Source organism: Phyllostomus discolor, chromosome 11 (genome assembly GCF_004126475.2).
Source record: "Phyllostomus discolor isolate MPI-MPIP mPhyDis1 chromosome 11, mPhyDis1.pri.v3, whole genome shotgun sequence".
In the NCBI taxonomy this organism is placed as follows: domain Eukaryota; kingdom Metazoa; phylum Chordata; class Mammalia; order Chiroptera; family Phyllostomidae; genus Phyllostomus; species Phyllostomus discolor.
The window spans coordinates 88910596-88925954 of NC_040913.2; positions in this window are offsets into that span (position 1 = coordinate 88910596).

Genomic DNA, 15359 nt, shown 5'->3' on the forward strand with positions numbered 1-15359 from the left:
CAGATCCCAGCAGATGGCCGGAGTCCGTGGGCGCGGGCGGGCGGCCGGCTCCGCGCCCTCCTCTCAGACAAATGTGCAGGGCTGGCGGAGACAGGTGCGGGCGGCGGGCGAGCATCTGGCCCCGGCTCTGGCTTCCATCACACAGGTAGCTTTGCTTCAGCAAAGCAAATTAGGAAAGCATCCCAAGTCTAATGCTCAAGGAAACCAGAAGAAATTGGAGGGGGGGACAAAAGCACACCAGGATAGTGCAGGGCGTCCAGCGAGCCCTCCTTCCCCTCTTGGTCCAGAGCAGTTCTCCCTGCGTGCCCATCCCGGGGAAGGCCCACGCCTTGCCCTCCTCCGTGGTTTGTTTTGTTTCCCTGATTCCTCGGGCAGCTTCTGCCTGTGTCTAACAAGGCAACGGGACGTGTGTCCTCAGCGTCCTCGTGGCACTGGTGGGCATTCCTCTCAGTTTCTGTTCAAATGCCAGCGCTAAGGACCTTATAAATCCTCCGACCTTCCGATGAAGGGTGACGTCCTCAAGGCACGCCGACACACTGCCACGTGCAGTTTGAGATGCCGGCACAGTCTGGGTGCCCGGCATCTTCGGGTTTTCTATGGCAAGAATGATGACTACTCTACCAGTAGGTAGATTTGGGCCGGTCATTTTGGTGCAGCCAGAGGCTACGCTAAATTATTTTGCCTTGTAAATGAACATGTATAGAAACCTTGATGTAGGGGGGCATGTTAGGGTCAGGGTTTCGGGGGTCAGAGGGCCAAGCCCCTGATGGGTAGGAAACCCACCGGGATCTACTCAGACCTCGGGGACAGGACGCCGGACTGAGCGCACAGACCGGCATCGTCATGGTGTGGCCGTGAAAGATGAAGATATAAGATCAAAGGATGTTGACTGTTTCCTGCTGTTGTTTCTTAGGGTGAACACTTGGGCAGCTTTATTGGCTCGAAGGAGCTAAGGAGCAAGTAAAAGAAGAAAGAACTGCAGGCTCTGCAGAAAGGTGTGAATGAGGTTTCCTATGGCAAAGAGGAACAGCATGCCTTGCCTCACTGACAGCAAGTATGGGCTGGGCGCCCCTTCCGTGGGAAGTCTGGACCACCCACTCGGGGAGAGATCAAGGCCAGAGCGAGGCAGAGCAGGACCCAGAGCCAGCCCTCGGTGGAGGTGCCGGCCTGGCCTGTCACTCACGGTTCACCTTGACCCAAGCACTCTGAGCATCAGCTGTGTGGTGGTGGCTGAGGCGGTGCTTGGTGAGGACCTTCCGGCTCTGACAGACCCGAGTTTCTGGGTTCAGACGCCAGTGGGATGATTGTGATGGCTCCTGCCTACGGGGCGAAATTCACCGAGAAAAAGGGATGCGAGGTGTCATTTCACACCGACAGACGCCGGGGCCTGTTCATGTGTATTTCCTCAAGTAAATGAGGCCCTTGGCGAGTGCAGGGATGCAACAAATGTCCTTCTAGGGATGAACGAATGCGTTTTGACTTTAGGATGCGTCTGTGTCCATTGGAAGTCAGGTGTAATACCAAGCATCGCCTAAGCACTCTGCTGAAACAGCACTTAGCACCTCATTTCCTGTTCACCTGGTTTCCTAGGAGGCAGAGGCCGTGTCTTTCCTCTGGTTTATGAAGCTGTCCATGTCTGCTGATGGGGGGGAGGGGTTCCAGTAGATAGGCTTTGATGATACTGGTCATTGTAATTGTGTTTTCATCTTGGTGGGAGAAACATAATCTTATAATGCCCCATTTTCATTGTGTTTGAGAGCTATCCATGTCTCCTTACCTGTGTTTCCCAGTGTTACATCTGAGCCCTGAAGTTAAGACCTAATAAGAACCCCGTATTAATGGAAGATAATTTATAGGTAAGATGTTTGATATTTAGAATCATAGTCTATTTTTAAAGATTTTATTTATTAATTTTTTAGAGAGGGAAGGGAGGGAGAAAGAGAGAGAGAGAGAAACATCAATGTGCGGTTGCTGGGGGCCGTGGCCTGCAACCCAGGCATGTACCCTGACGGGGAATCGAACCTCCGATGCTTTGGTTCGCAGCCCTCGCTCAGTCTACTGAGCTATGCCAGCCAGGGCAGAATCCCAGTCTTAAGACTGGGTTTTGTCACCTTCTTCCTGTGACCTCAAACAAGTCACTCAACTAGTGGCAACACTTGAGTGAAATGCAGGTAAAACTTTTAGGTAAGCTATAAGGTTCAAAAGAAACTGTTATAAGTTTGGAATATAAGTAGCAATCCACTGTTCAGTTTTGTACTGTTAGGCAAGAACAAAATGATCATTTTAACCCGGTTGCAAACTACGAAGTCAACTCTCCTCTGGACATAAACTTCACGTCTCCTGCTGTAGTGAAGCTCTCAGGACAAACAGATTAGTATGTCGTTGAACCTTGACATTACGAATACAATGACGGCCTGTACTTTAATAATGTCAAAAGGATATAGTCGAAGATGATCTTCTCAATATACAGGGTGCATGCTCTTTCTGAAACTTGAAAAGGGAAAAAAAAGAGATTGCCCGAGGAAGAAAAGTGGACTCAGTTATCGCCTAGCCCTGAGGGCACGTGACCGACGAGTGGAGACTTCCCAGGCTTAACGCTTTATATAATTCTCCCACTGAAGCTGTGGGACTTCAAAGCCTTGTAGAACATTTCAAATTTCTCCTCTGCCCACGAGAAAACCCTTCGCACTGGAAGTTGCTTTCAAATGGAACCCTACATTCGGTATCGCACAACAGTGACATATTTTTATGGAGATTAAAATTACATGCCAAGAATGTAAAGTGGCCCAAGCAAAACCATTTCCACTATTAAAATTGCTCCCACCTACACACTAGGAAGAGCTGTGACCTTCTTTTGTCCATAAATAATGCTTACTGTAATAAATTTTAAAACCATTTATAAGTTCCATATTTGCCTTAGAAATAGTCAACTTCTAGCCACCTGTAATTTACAAAGAAGATTTACTTAAGCATAATTATGTTTCCTTTAACTAGCAAACAATAAATCTACCACCAATTGCAAAGGCAGGTGATCAGTGGGTATTAGGAAGAAAATGACACGAAAATCAATATGTAATTCCTGGGAAAAGGGCATGCTATACTTTTTAATTTGAAACCCACCAGTGGTAAGTCATGAATATAAAACTTGCCTCTGTAAAAAATAATTTGTTTGCTGTAAAGCCAGAAATCATCCTTGGCTATCTGACACTTCAAGAAACAGTGTATTAGCCCCTCACAGAAGCTGTGTGAAGCTTCCCCTCTTTGGAAACTAAAAGGGCTCTTTGAACCATAGAACAGATGTAATGAAAATTGGTTTCATTAAATGCAGCTGGCAAATTACAAACTGAGAAATTAATGCACCATGCCATGACTCCAGGGGCTAGAATGAATCAAGGTGTGGTTGCCAGATGCTCCTGTTGCCTCCCCACCTCCCCTAATAAAAACATTTCTGTTCACGGGTTTGTTTAATATAATACAAATTATCGATAGGGGCAATACAAATGATGAGATCATGGTGAAGATTAATCAACTAAAACAAGGACTGCACTGCGTGCACGTAATGACATTTTTAAAGGAGGAAAACCTCAATCACATACTGCTTACGTATTCCTTTGGGCTTGAGGAATACTCTGGAATTCCAGAAATCCTCAGTCTCCTATGAATGAATGGCTGTCTCTAAATTCCAGGGGGAAGAGAAAGCAGATTCGATACTATCCATGAACAGTATGCACCTTTGTTGATTTCAATTCAGTTTATTTCAACCTGGTGCTGCTGAGGACCCCACTATCAGGACCTACAGAAGTCCATTTAGTGTCTGTTTTTGAGACGCTCTTCCATAGCCCTGAGGAGGCCTCTGGAGCCATTAGCTAAACACTGTTACAAAGAACTACCCTTGCAAGCCCCTCCCCCCCAAGATGAAAGGGGTGGGAAGGGAAGGCACATTCCCAGGTAATTGACAGAGGCTTGGTTTTGTTAGATGTCTATGGAGTTTTAGATACATAAGAAAACATTCTGCAACTAAGAACCTTCACCTTGACTGTATCTGAAAATATCCTGGTTGCTCTTAGCCATTTAATGAACAGGATGGGGCAAAAGTAGATTTACAGTGGTTTGCATGGAAAATAATACAATAAGTATTAAGTAATAATATAAGAATGTGCTTTTTCACATACTCAAAACTATAAACCTAGTTTTGCTTCGCCCTCTATGTAATCAGCCAGTTGATTGTTTTCAAAGACAACTGAACTTAGTCATTCAAAGCATGTACTTCCGTAATACCTAATTCCATCCAGTGTGCAGGCCATGGAGTAACTTGAAATGGTTCACATGAGGATGGACTCACCACTGGCAAAGTTTTAGTTTTAAATGGTGTGGTAGGTGTATGTATACCACTGAACTTTGTTTTTTTTTTTTGTTATATCTAGAATGCTGCATGATTATATTGCATATTTGAACATATTTTATGAGTTCATGCCAAAAGTTTTATGAATGGAGAATTCAGGGGAGTTAATCATCAATTTTAAATTTGTTCTCTCGCTGCAGGGATTTGTTTTTTCTGGAACTGAAACAAAAGGCAAAAATTTGCTGGGATATATGGGTGCATGTTTGAGTGCTGTTTCTCTTTGCCTAAAATAAGCAGCAACATATGTCATTGGTGTGGATGCTTTATTTTATCTACCCTGAAGAGTCTATAGTCTCTGTATCTTCAGCATGAAAAGCTAGTTCATAAATATTTCATCTACAAGGGTGGACTGGACTAAAGCATGATTAAGTATTCTGGTTTAGGAATTGCAACAATAAATCGCAACCTAATTGCAATAACAACGTGCTCATGTTTTCTTAACGCCAGGATATATACAAATAATCTGTTACTGAAGAAACAAGTCCCTCTCCTATTCATTTAAAGCAGTTCGTTTGGCAAATAATAGATGACTACTTTCAATTCAAACATATGAAGAAAAATATTACAGTGAAATTAATAAGCATATGCATTTTAGGCACATGTTACATGCATTCCACAATCTATAGTAACCAATTACAGTACGTAGGCTGGGGCAGTCTATTTACCTTTCTGTCCAATAAAGCACTTTTCTAATTAGAGCACTGCATCATCCAGAATTACACTACTTCGAGATAAGAAACTTTTGTAAAAGTACACAGATATTGCAATATGCATGTGTATGCTTTATAGCTGTTATAAGCATGCAGCAACGGCAATTTCCACGGTCGTATCATAGCATTATTTCCACATGCAGAGACACATATGCTGAAGACATACAGTCACCCACATACTCCATATGCTTTACAGCATGTATATTCTGCCATTAGCAATGTCTCCTTGAACTCACGTCAGAGTTGCTTGCGATGTGCAGCTACGTTATGTCTCCATCACTCTCCCAAAGGTCAAACGCATTTCCATAGGAATCAAAATGAGTGGATCGTGGGGAAAAAGCAGTGCGAGAATCGGGAGAAGCCTATGCATACCTAAGCACTCTTTCATCCTTATAGGTATTCATTGGAGAATTGGTTTAGAAGAGATTTTGATGTGTGTGGTAATTAATTGAAATAAATGAAAAAATCTGCCTTATATCCAGACGAAATTTGCTTCAACAGCTGCTGCTGATCCTCCAGCCCTGAATGCCAGCCAATTAGTGGAGAGATGGTACATGGCTGTTGCCCTGACCAGTCTCCCTGTCTGACAGCTCCATTTTCAGCCTCAAATAGGGAGGGCTGATTTTCTTTAATTTCATTATTTTTCAAATATTTTATCCAAGGTAAAACCAGCGGACAAAAGATGTTGAGGTTTTTCAGCAGGTAGCTCGCCCAAAGCAAGACAACACCCCTCATGACCAATACTAAAAGTATGAGATGTTGGAGGCTTATTTTATCTTGGACTAAATGTCAGCTAACAGACCACTCTTTTCCCTGGACGTAGTATATCAGGGATTTTGTTTCTCCACCTTCAGATAATGAATTAAAGATGAAGAAATGGAAAATTTAAGATTTGCATATTCTGAGGCAGTTAATGGTTTCATTTAACCTGGTCCAAAATTTCTCCCAAAGTCAAGGCAGAAATTCCCCTTTGGAATCTGTGTAATTGTAAGCAAGAAACAAAACACAGTGATTTCCAGATAACATTGCTTTCACCTTATCTGATTTTCATTTCTTAAAATCCGATGAAAAAAATGGAAGAGTCCCTGACCTATCACTTCCTTTGTCCAACAGAATTCACTAAATCTTTATTTTAAACCAACACCTGTACGTTAGCACCAGGCCAGGTAGGATGTTGCAGACCATCACCACACAGCACACTATGTCGCCAGCAATCGGCAGTTCAAAACCTGCTGACTCACTCCACTTCTATGGCACAGGAATAAGTCAACTCTGAACATTAAAATAAGAATCCACAAAAAGCTAACCTTTTCGAGGTGCCGTGTACAGATACCGAATGCTCTTATCCTGAGACCAGCCCGTGCGTGCATGGGTCAGCCCACATGCAGAAAACGAGAGGGGAGGTCGAGGCGCAGGGTGGGAGCAAGCGCGACTCAGAGCGCAATGAAGTTAATTGGCAATCAAATACATAGCATTTATTGGACTGTAAAACAGTGAATTCCAAAATAATTAAGTTAATAAAAGAGTCTCGCTCTTCTCGGAACTGAATTAAATGACTCTAAAATGAATTTCATTGGTTTTTTAATTCACTGTTAGCTCCATAAAAGGAACTTTTACAATCGACTTCTTTGTTTTTGAACTCTACTGCAGTAAAAGTCCATAAACAAACTTTTTAAAAAAAAATCAGGAGTTCAACTCTTCCCTGATTTGGTAGTCGTCTGATACATAGATAACAAAAGCATATATGAAACCTGACTTTACTCTGTATCTCCAGCTTACCATTTGAAAGGGCCCGTTCGCCTATTTTATATCTGCTATATGGCAATGAGAAATGTTTCTCTCTTCTCAGAGAGGTAAGACATAACAAAAGTGAAATAGTTTATCTCAATTTATCACCTAAGGAATAAAACCTAAAGGAAACTAAATTGAACTTTCCAACTCAGATAAATAGAATTCCAAGATGACTTAAGATTATAAGGTGACCAAATAATATGGGTATAATGTTCTTAAAATTCTACTCATTAAAGGGTCTCAGTTGTAAAGGTTTTCCCACATCTCCAACATGGCAAGTACTGTAAACATTTTACAGTCTTCAGTTCATCCTGGCGTGCATGTCCAAGGAAAGGCAGAAGGAAAGGCCCTTTGCATGTCTTTAATTGGCATATTTGGATAACAAAATTATGGGGAAGGGCGCATTACTTGTAACCATTTACATTTTAGTACTGAGATCTCTGAATGTATGTGTGTGACTTATTATTATAATAAAATGCCTCTCAGAAGCAAAAACTGTGTTTTGCGTTCCCTCCTTCTTACCACCAATTTGCCCTAGACTATTATTAATTAGCTCATGCTTAGATGATTATAATCACACCCTGTTTTATTTCCCTGCCTCATCTCCCTTCCCCTTTGAAACGGTTGGCAGATGCCAGTCCTTCTATCTGAAGCTCCTCCCACCGCTCACACACACCCCATCCTGCCTCCCTCACCAAGCTTTCCCACACAGTTTTGGCTTTCCAGTGTGAAAGCTAAGGTCCCTGTTTCCTGGCTGTCTTCCCTGATCCTATTCCCCAGGATGGAAAAGTTGCTGCCCCCAAATGGGGTGTTGATTACCTCTGACTCTTCCTGCTATTGTGCTCTGGTCCTTTGGGAAGGTGGAGCAGGGGGGTCCACCTGTTCACACCTGGATTTTCAGGGCTTGCCTGCAATGAGTACTCAACAAATATCGGTAGAGAGAGAATAAGTCTCTGCCACCGCCTGCCTACTCTTTCTTAAATGTTGCTTTCACTGTGTTCCCCTTCTGCTTAAGAAACTTCTCTCCTTGGTTATATCATCAAATCTAAAATCCTTTGTTGCATTCATCTTCAATCCGTTTTTTTCCTCCAGTTTCACACGTGTTTCCAAACCTTTCCTACGGCTGCGCCTCCGCCCAGGAGACTTGCCTCCCTCCTCAGCTCAAAGTCCCCCTGTTCCTGACGTCTCCTCCAATTTCATGTCAATTAACAACGATCTTCTCGTTGTTCCACATAGATTCGCCATCCAATTTAGCTCTGGACTCTTGTATTAATTTTGCTCCCTCACTAAGCCTTCACGAGATTATAGGATCATAACAGGTTGAACTAAACATCACCAGATTCACATTCCTACATTTTTTCTAACCTATGTTTACTGTTGTTCAAGTACAGTTTTCTGCCTTCCCCCCATCCGTCCCCACCACCCCAGCCCTCCCCACCTCCCTCCCCTGTTTCCATGTTATTGTCCATGTGTCCTTTATAATTGTTCCTGTAGACCCTTCCCCCTAGAATCCCCTCCCCTCTCCCCTCTGGTCACTGTTAGACATTCCTACATTTTAAAGAAACAGTCCGTTTCCCAAGGCCATGGAAAGTGACTGAATCCCATGTTAAGTCAGATCCCTAGTTAACCATAGGGTGGCGATGCCACGTGCATATAAAACAGGCCTGTTTCACAACACACTCGTCATGCCATCGATGGGCCGATATAACCTGCACCAATTAGCCATATCCTTTGCGCATCTTTGATATAAAGCCCTGTGCACTGCATTTCTGGATACCCCTTGCCTCCTTTGTGGTCTTAGGTACGCCATTATATCTGACACTGAACATTGCAGGAATTAAAAGTCAGAGTGTTTTTGTGTATCCTGACCACTTCTTCACCTGTTTCCTGCTTCTCTAGTATGACATGGGCCTTTTAAGATGGTGTCACCCGTGAATGAGTCTTGAGAGTCACCTTGGAGGCTATGGATAGAAGGCCTCTGGAATGACAGATGCACAGGGCACCCCAGCTGGGGCTGCGGGCTCCGAGGACGACTCGGCAGGAGCCACGGAGAGCTGGGGGCTCCTCTGTACTGAGCAACCCCGAGGTGTCGGTCTCTGAACACCGTCTCCCTGAGGGAAGGTGACACCACTGAGGTGCGGCCACTACACAGGGTTTCCGTCATCTGGTGTCACCGCTGCGTTAAACTTGATTCTACAAATCAAAGTCACTTTTCCAGCAGTTCAAAGGCATAAAAGAGTTTGGCCTCAGATATGTCCCCCTCTTTTGTGTCCAGTTTAGATGAGACTAAAAAATGAGTGACGCCCTTCAACCTTCATCCAAACTGACCAGGTGGTTTCTGCTAGCACTCCAGATCCTGACCGTGTATTTTTTAAAATCATTGTTATGCCATCTCTTTGGGTCTGTTTTTAATAATATGCACCTGCAAGATATTAGATCAAGTAATTAATATTGCCTTCAAGGTCAGCCACATCAGTGGTCATTGGAGAGCTAATTAAAAAGTCCATCTAGCATTCCTAAGTTCAACATAAAGGTATAGTGAGAAATGTAGGACTTAACTGTGAGAAGAAGAAACGCATGCCTTATTTGGTTATGAATCACTTTAAATCTTTAATATTTCGAAATTAATCACATTAATTATAGCAATAGGCTCTTCATTTCTACAGTGTGGGGCTACATTGTTCTGTCAACATGAAAAGAGTATCTAAACTATTCTATTAATTCAGGTTTCTCAGCCCCCAGACTTTTACATTAAAACACTAGATTCACTATATTAAATTACCTGGTTTAGGCAAAATAGGATGTGCATGAGAAACAACAGAAAAACATTTAGTGCAGGTGTAATTAATTTTGTATTTTCTTGCTTGGGGTTTTCCAACTCAAGGCAGTAATTTCTATGTGAAGGTTTGTATCATCTCACGATTGTACTTTAGCATGTTTACATTTACAGAGAATCAATGTGTATCTTGAATTCCTGATAGGATATTTCCCGCAACTGGGTTAATTTCTTAAAAAATGAATTTTATCTAAAAATCTATTATTTCAGATTTTTACAGAATGTAACACTCATTCACAGATATGTCTAACTTTTTGGAACTTTGCTTATTTATGGTGTTTTAGTAGAGAAATGTGAGACTCGAAAGGAATGTGATTGTATGGACAGGAAGACAAGCATCACAGCCAACATAATCCACAGCTTGGCAGGTTTAGTCCAGATATTTTTGACAATCAGAGAAATCCAGGAACGGACTCTCAGGCAGCTAGCTATCTGACCCGTTATGCTCCACATTTGCTTTACAGAAACATAAGGAACAGGTGTATGTGCCACTGGGGATTCCAACCACATCCACGGAAGGACTCAAGGCAGGAGAGATGGACCACGCGGGGTGGGTTAGGGTGGAGTTTCCGAAGACGGGATGCCACTGGGGATTTTGCTGATATTACCACACTATGTATGCAGTGGGTGACTATTAGCTAAAAATTCACATATAATTATATGGAAATAATGACTTGAAAGAACCCTTCTTTCAATACGGAAGTTTTTATCATAATGCCCATAGCATACTGCTAAACACGATCGCTGAGACACCCCCTATACCTGCACGGTCATGCTCTACACCTAACAAAAGCGAAGCATTCACATGTCTGTATTGTCACTAAACCACGCCACTGAAAACCCAAGGCTAAGGTGACAATTCTTCATGTTTAGGTATCAGAAATCAAGAGTGGAATCTGGTAAACTATTATTCTCATCTCAGTCTTTACCACTTCATGACTTGTATTTTGAGAAGTTTATTTTACCTATTAGTGATTTAAAATTTTTTGACCTCCACAATATAAATTCATACTTATTCCACAATATGATATATTTCATCAAATAAAATATAGGTTGTTACCACAGATGAAATAGTTTGTTAATCATTTGAACATGAAACGCATTTGCCATGTAATAGTTATTTAAAAAGAAGAACTATTTGTATTTATCTAGGCAGGGTGGTTTCGAAGTTCATTGAAAACAGTATTTAATTAATATCAACCAAGTGGATAATACACCAATGAATTTAAATATTAAAATATGTAAATAAGTAATGCATAAGAAAATTTAACCAAAGGTCTGTGCTCGGGAAGTATTTTAGAGCAACTATAGTGTGCCAGGCATTAGACATGCAGTCATGAGGGCAAAGGTAAAATTTACAGTGGGTGCAGACACGTTTTTTTATAAATATGTAAGATGTCGGTACAAAGGCTGAGAGAAAAATAAAGCAGTGTACAGGGATAAAGGGTCCCGGAAAGGAATTCAGTTGCATCTTGGCTGTTTCAGAGAACACCTCACTAATCGACAGACATGGGCACTGAGACACAGCCAGGAGGACGTAGGAGGGGGGAACATTCTGGCAGCAGGGAATCGTAGGACTAAGGCCCCGACGGGGAGTGTTTTAGACGGTTCAAGGAAGAGCCAGGCGGTCAGTGTGGCCAGGGCAGAGGGGACACAAGAAAGAGGTCGAGGGGGCCATAGCGCTCACAGCCCCCAGGACCACAGAGGGCGTGGTGAGGGCGTGGCTTTTACGCGGCGTGAGACCCTGCTCTGAGCGGGTGGTCGGCAGCAGAGGGTCTTATGTGGTTGTTCTCACAGCGCCTCTGGCTGCTGTTCAGAGCGGGTCCCAGGGGCCGAGGCGGGACTGAGTAGTGACGATTGACACGGGAGACCACTGTGACTCCAGACACGGTTGGATTCTGGTTGGATACGCGGAAGGCATAGTGGAGAGAAGGAGCGGACCCACAGGCTGGGCAGCCTGAGTCTGGAGGTGACAAGGACAGCGCCGCCGAAAACTTGCGCTGGAGCAACCACACGCACACAAAAAGTCATTTTCATTTGCTGAATACTTCTGAAGAAGCCCGCTTGTGCGGTAGAAAATTGGTGCCTATATTTAATTAATGCCCTGAGAATAGAGTCTAAAATGAGTTCCCACGATGGCAGCTTAGGAAGTCAAGATTAATGCGGACGGAGGGGAGGCCTTTGAATTTCCTCTCGGCGTGGCGAAGGTCAGCAGGTGACCTTCACGCAGGTCACTCAGGAGCAATCCATCGAGTCAGGTGAGACTCACAGAGGCACCCAGTACAGTGTGGCACTTGATTAAAATTAAGTCATAAGTAATGGTGATAAAAATTTAACTTCAGCAGTAAGTATCCGTGAGGTTAAATTTTCATTAGCTTTATTAATAATGTGCCCAAATCTCCAATGGAGAAAAGCAAGTAAAATATGCTCTCCCTTGGACATAAAATGATTCCAATTTGAAGTAAAGTACTGCTCCCACGTACATACGCAATGGCCATTGGCCATCCTGGGAGCTAAAATGAACGTAAGTGTGGAGACCCCAATCCGTGCATTCGCACTGAGAGCACATCACCCCTGGGTGGCAAAGACCGAGTCAGGAGGAAGCAACGCAAAACACCCATATTGCAACTTTTGTTCCTCCAAAGGGCACGATACACAAATAGATGTATGATGCAATGGTACTAACATCTGTTATGTGGGTAGTGATTGAGAAAAGAAAAAGTCAAAAAGATTCCTTTGGGGCACAATGATAAACACAAACAAACAAACAAACAAAAACCCAACAAAGTTTGAGAAACATCGCCAATATCAGGCTTAGGTGCAAGAGTTATAGAGACGAATACTTTTCTTAAGCAATGCGTGCAAAGTCTGTGTTTCCATCAAAGCCAGACTGAATGAGAAAACTGACACAGTGACAGGAAACAACGTGAACCTCCTGCCGCTGTCATCCTGGGGGCCCCCAGGGCCAGCCTTGTTTACTTGCTTCGTCTAATGGACAGAATCACTAACTACCCTCCTGCGCGCAAAGGAGAGGAAAACCAGTCACTTGGAACCTGCTGGTCTGTGGGGACCCCGGGTCAGGTCTGACAGTGACAACCACAGACCCGTGTCCTGCTGGTCAGTTTGCTGTATATTCAGTAGTAAAATTACACTCGATTTTCATTGTCCGCAACGAGAGCCGAACAAAGAGCTAGAGACAAAGGAGCAGGTAGGAAACCCACACGTTCTCCTGTCCAGGTGACATCCAACCAACAGCCCGTGGGGGAAGGAGGCAGAAGGGAACCGGGGCTGTGGTTCTCCCGCGTTAGCCAGACGCAGACCTGATGGCCGGTAATCGTACGGCACTTCCCTGCACTCGCCTCTTCTCTGTTGCCTTTCCTGGGCGCCCTTCCTGCGCCCTCCTGTCCCGAACACAATTCACTACTTCTGGCTGTCCAACTGAACACTGCTTTTCAGTCCCTGCTGACAGCTCCTCTTCTGCCTGCTTAAATCAAACGGCAGCCAGCCCTGACCCTCTCATCCCACAGGGGATATGTCCATACACCCCTCCGCCCAAGGAAAACACTCCAGTGGCCTTAACTCGGATGCTGAGCTGCTGCCAGCCCCGACTTCTTTTTATGGAGCATAAAAATTGTGATACATTCCCAAGCATAAACACCAGCATCTCCATATCAATAGGCCCACAATAGAATATATTACTTCCTTTCTTTCTCTCCCTTTCTATATTCTTTATTTCAGTGAATGATCCAACCTAACTTCTAGTCCACAGCCTAGAAATGTAAGGACCATTCCCTATGTCATTTCCCACTGTGCTTGGGTGAACTGTAGTCCCTCTGTAAAGTGACACCTAAGTTCTGAGAATTCGTGAATTCTCAGAACTCACAAATGTGACTTTATTTGGAGAAAGTGTCTTTGCAGATGTAATTAACTTAAGGGTCTCAGAACGAGACCCTCTGGGATTCTCTGAGTACAGTGCGTGCAGAATCCAATGGCAAGCGTCCTTATAAGAGACAGACATGGATGAGAAGAAGACACGGGAGGAAGGGGAGGGCCCGGTGGAAGTGGAGGCAGAAAGCGAAGCTGTGCACCCACAAGCCAAGAGGCAGCGGAGCCACCCGCGGCTGAAACTGGCAGGGAAGGATGCTTCCACAGATCCCCGGCAGTGAGTACGACCTTGTCAACACCTTGGTTTCTGACTTCTGGCCTCCACAATTGTGACACAATCAATTCATCTTGTTTCAGGCCACCAAATGTGTGGTCATTTGTAATGGCAGCCCTAGGAAATGAATACATCTCCCCACTCTGTTCAGGCAATCAGCAAAAATAATCCGGTTTACAATGAGATCTATTTATTCATCGCCTCGATTAGAGTGTCATTCTTGGATCAGCTCTAGTCTGCAACAGTTCACCATGTACTGTAAAAAAGTAATACACTTCACAGGAGAACATAACAAATACAAGTGGCTCACTAGCTAATTTATCGAATTACTTCATGGAAACACCAAAACACTAGCAAAGACTATTTTTCCTGATTTAATAAATATATGGCCACTTTTATTTCATGTTTGAAAGGAAAAAGACTGGGAGACTTCTCAGCTATTTTAAATTAAGTAGCACTATAAGAAGCCCCCACATACAAAGCCTCATTGATGGCTTCAAGGGCATCCTGTCCAAATCGCCGAGTGGCTAAGCTGCGGCTCCTGAAGTCCGATTGACCAGGACTGTACTCCAGGGTGACATGTACCATGTGACCTTAAACACACACTCTACCTCGTTACACCCCCCTTTCCTCGTTTGTAAAATGGGGGTGCTGGTATTATTTCTGTCTTGGGCTGTTGAGAGGATTCACGGATGTACGGTCCGTGAAGTGCTGAACTCAGAGCCCGGCGCATGTCAGACATTCAGTGAACATGAGTTCTCATGACCGCTGACACACACGGTAATGCCCACAGTCCAGCTAGCTGTGTCTCCACCCGTGAGCCACAGGATCGTTAAACCACGCAGCTGCTGACTGTCCGGGGCACTAGTCAGGGGCACTAGCTTCTTTTCCCTGACATTGTACATTTTTAAAAAAAAACTGGTAACAGCCAACACAATAAGAGCCACCCAGTGTGAAAGAATGAAAATTATACCTATTTTTGGTCAGATCAGCAGAACATACATATTTTTGGTGTGCCACAGAATTTTGGTAATTAGCTGCTGTGTGCCACGAGGCGGAAAGGGCTGAAAATGGCTGGTCCAACCTGACATCCCGGCGAAAAGGAGCGTCAATGTGCAGGGAGCAGGAGCAGAGCCCGTGGAAGTGACGAGACACCTTTCCTGCAGTGTCACTTTCCATGGCTCTGGGCAAGGGTTCCGACACCAAACAATGATCACAAGCGAAAAAGGCCAACTGTCTCTACAATAATTTGTGTTCGTGCATTGTTGACACACTTAGATGACTCTTTCAGATAAGCTCTAGGTTCTAATATTTATGGAGACTAATGCCATCCCTGGCATCTCTCCTCCCTGCCGCACTTCTCAGTTGAGGCCAGGCACTCGAAGGAAAACGCCGGCCTCTCCCTCGGCCTCTCAGCGTCCCCTCCGATCTGGAATTCACAGACTTTGTGCAACTCGGGAT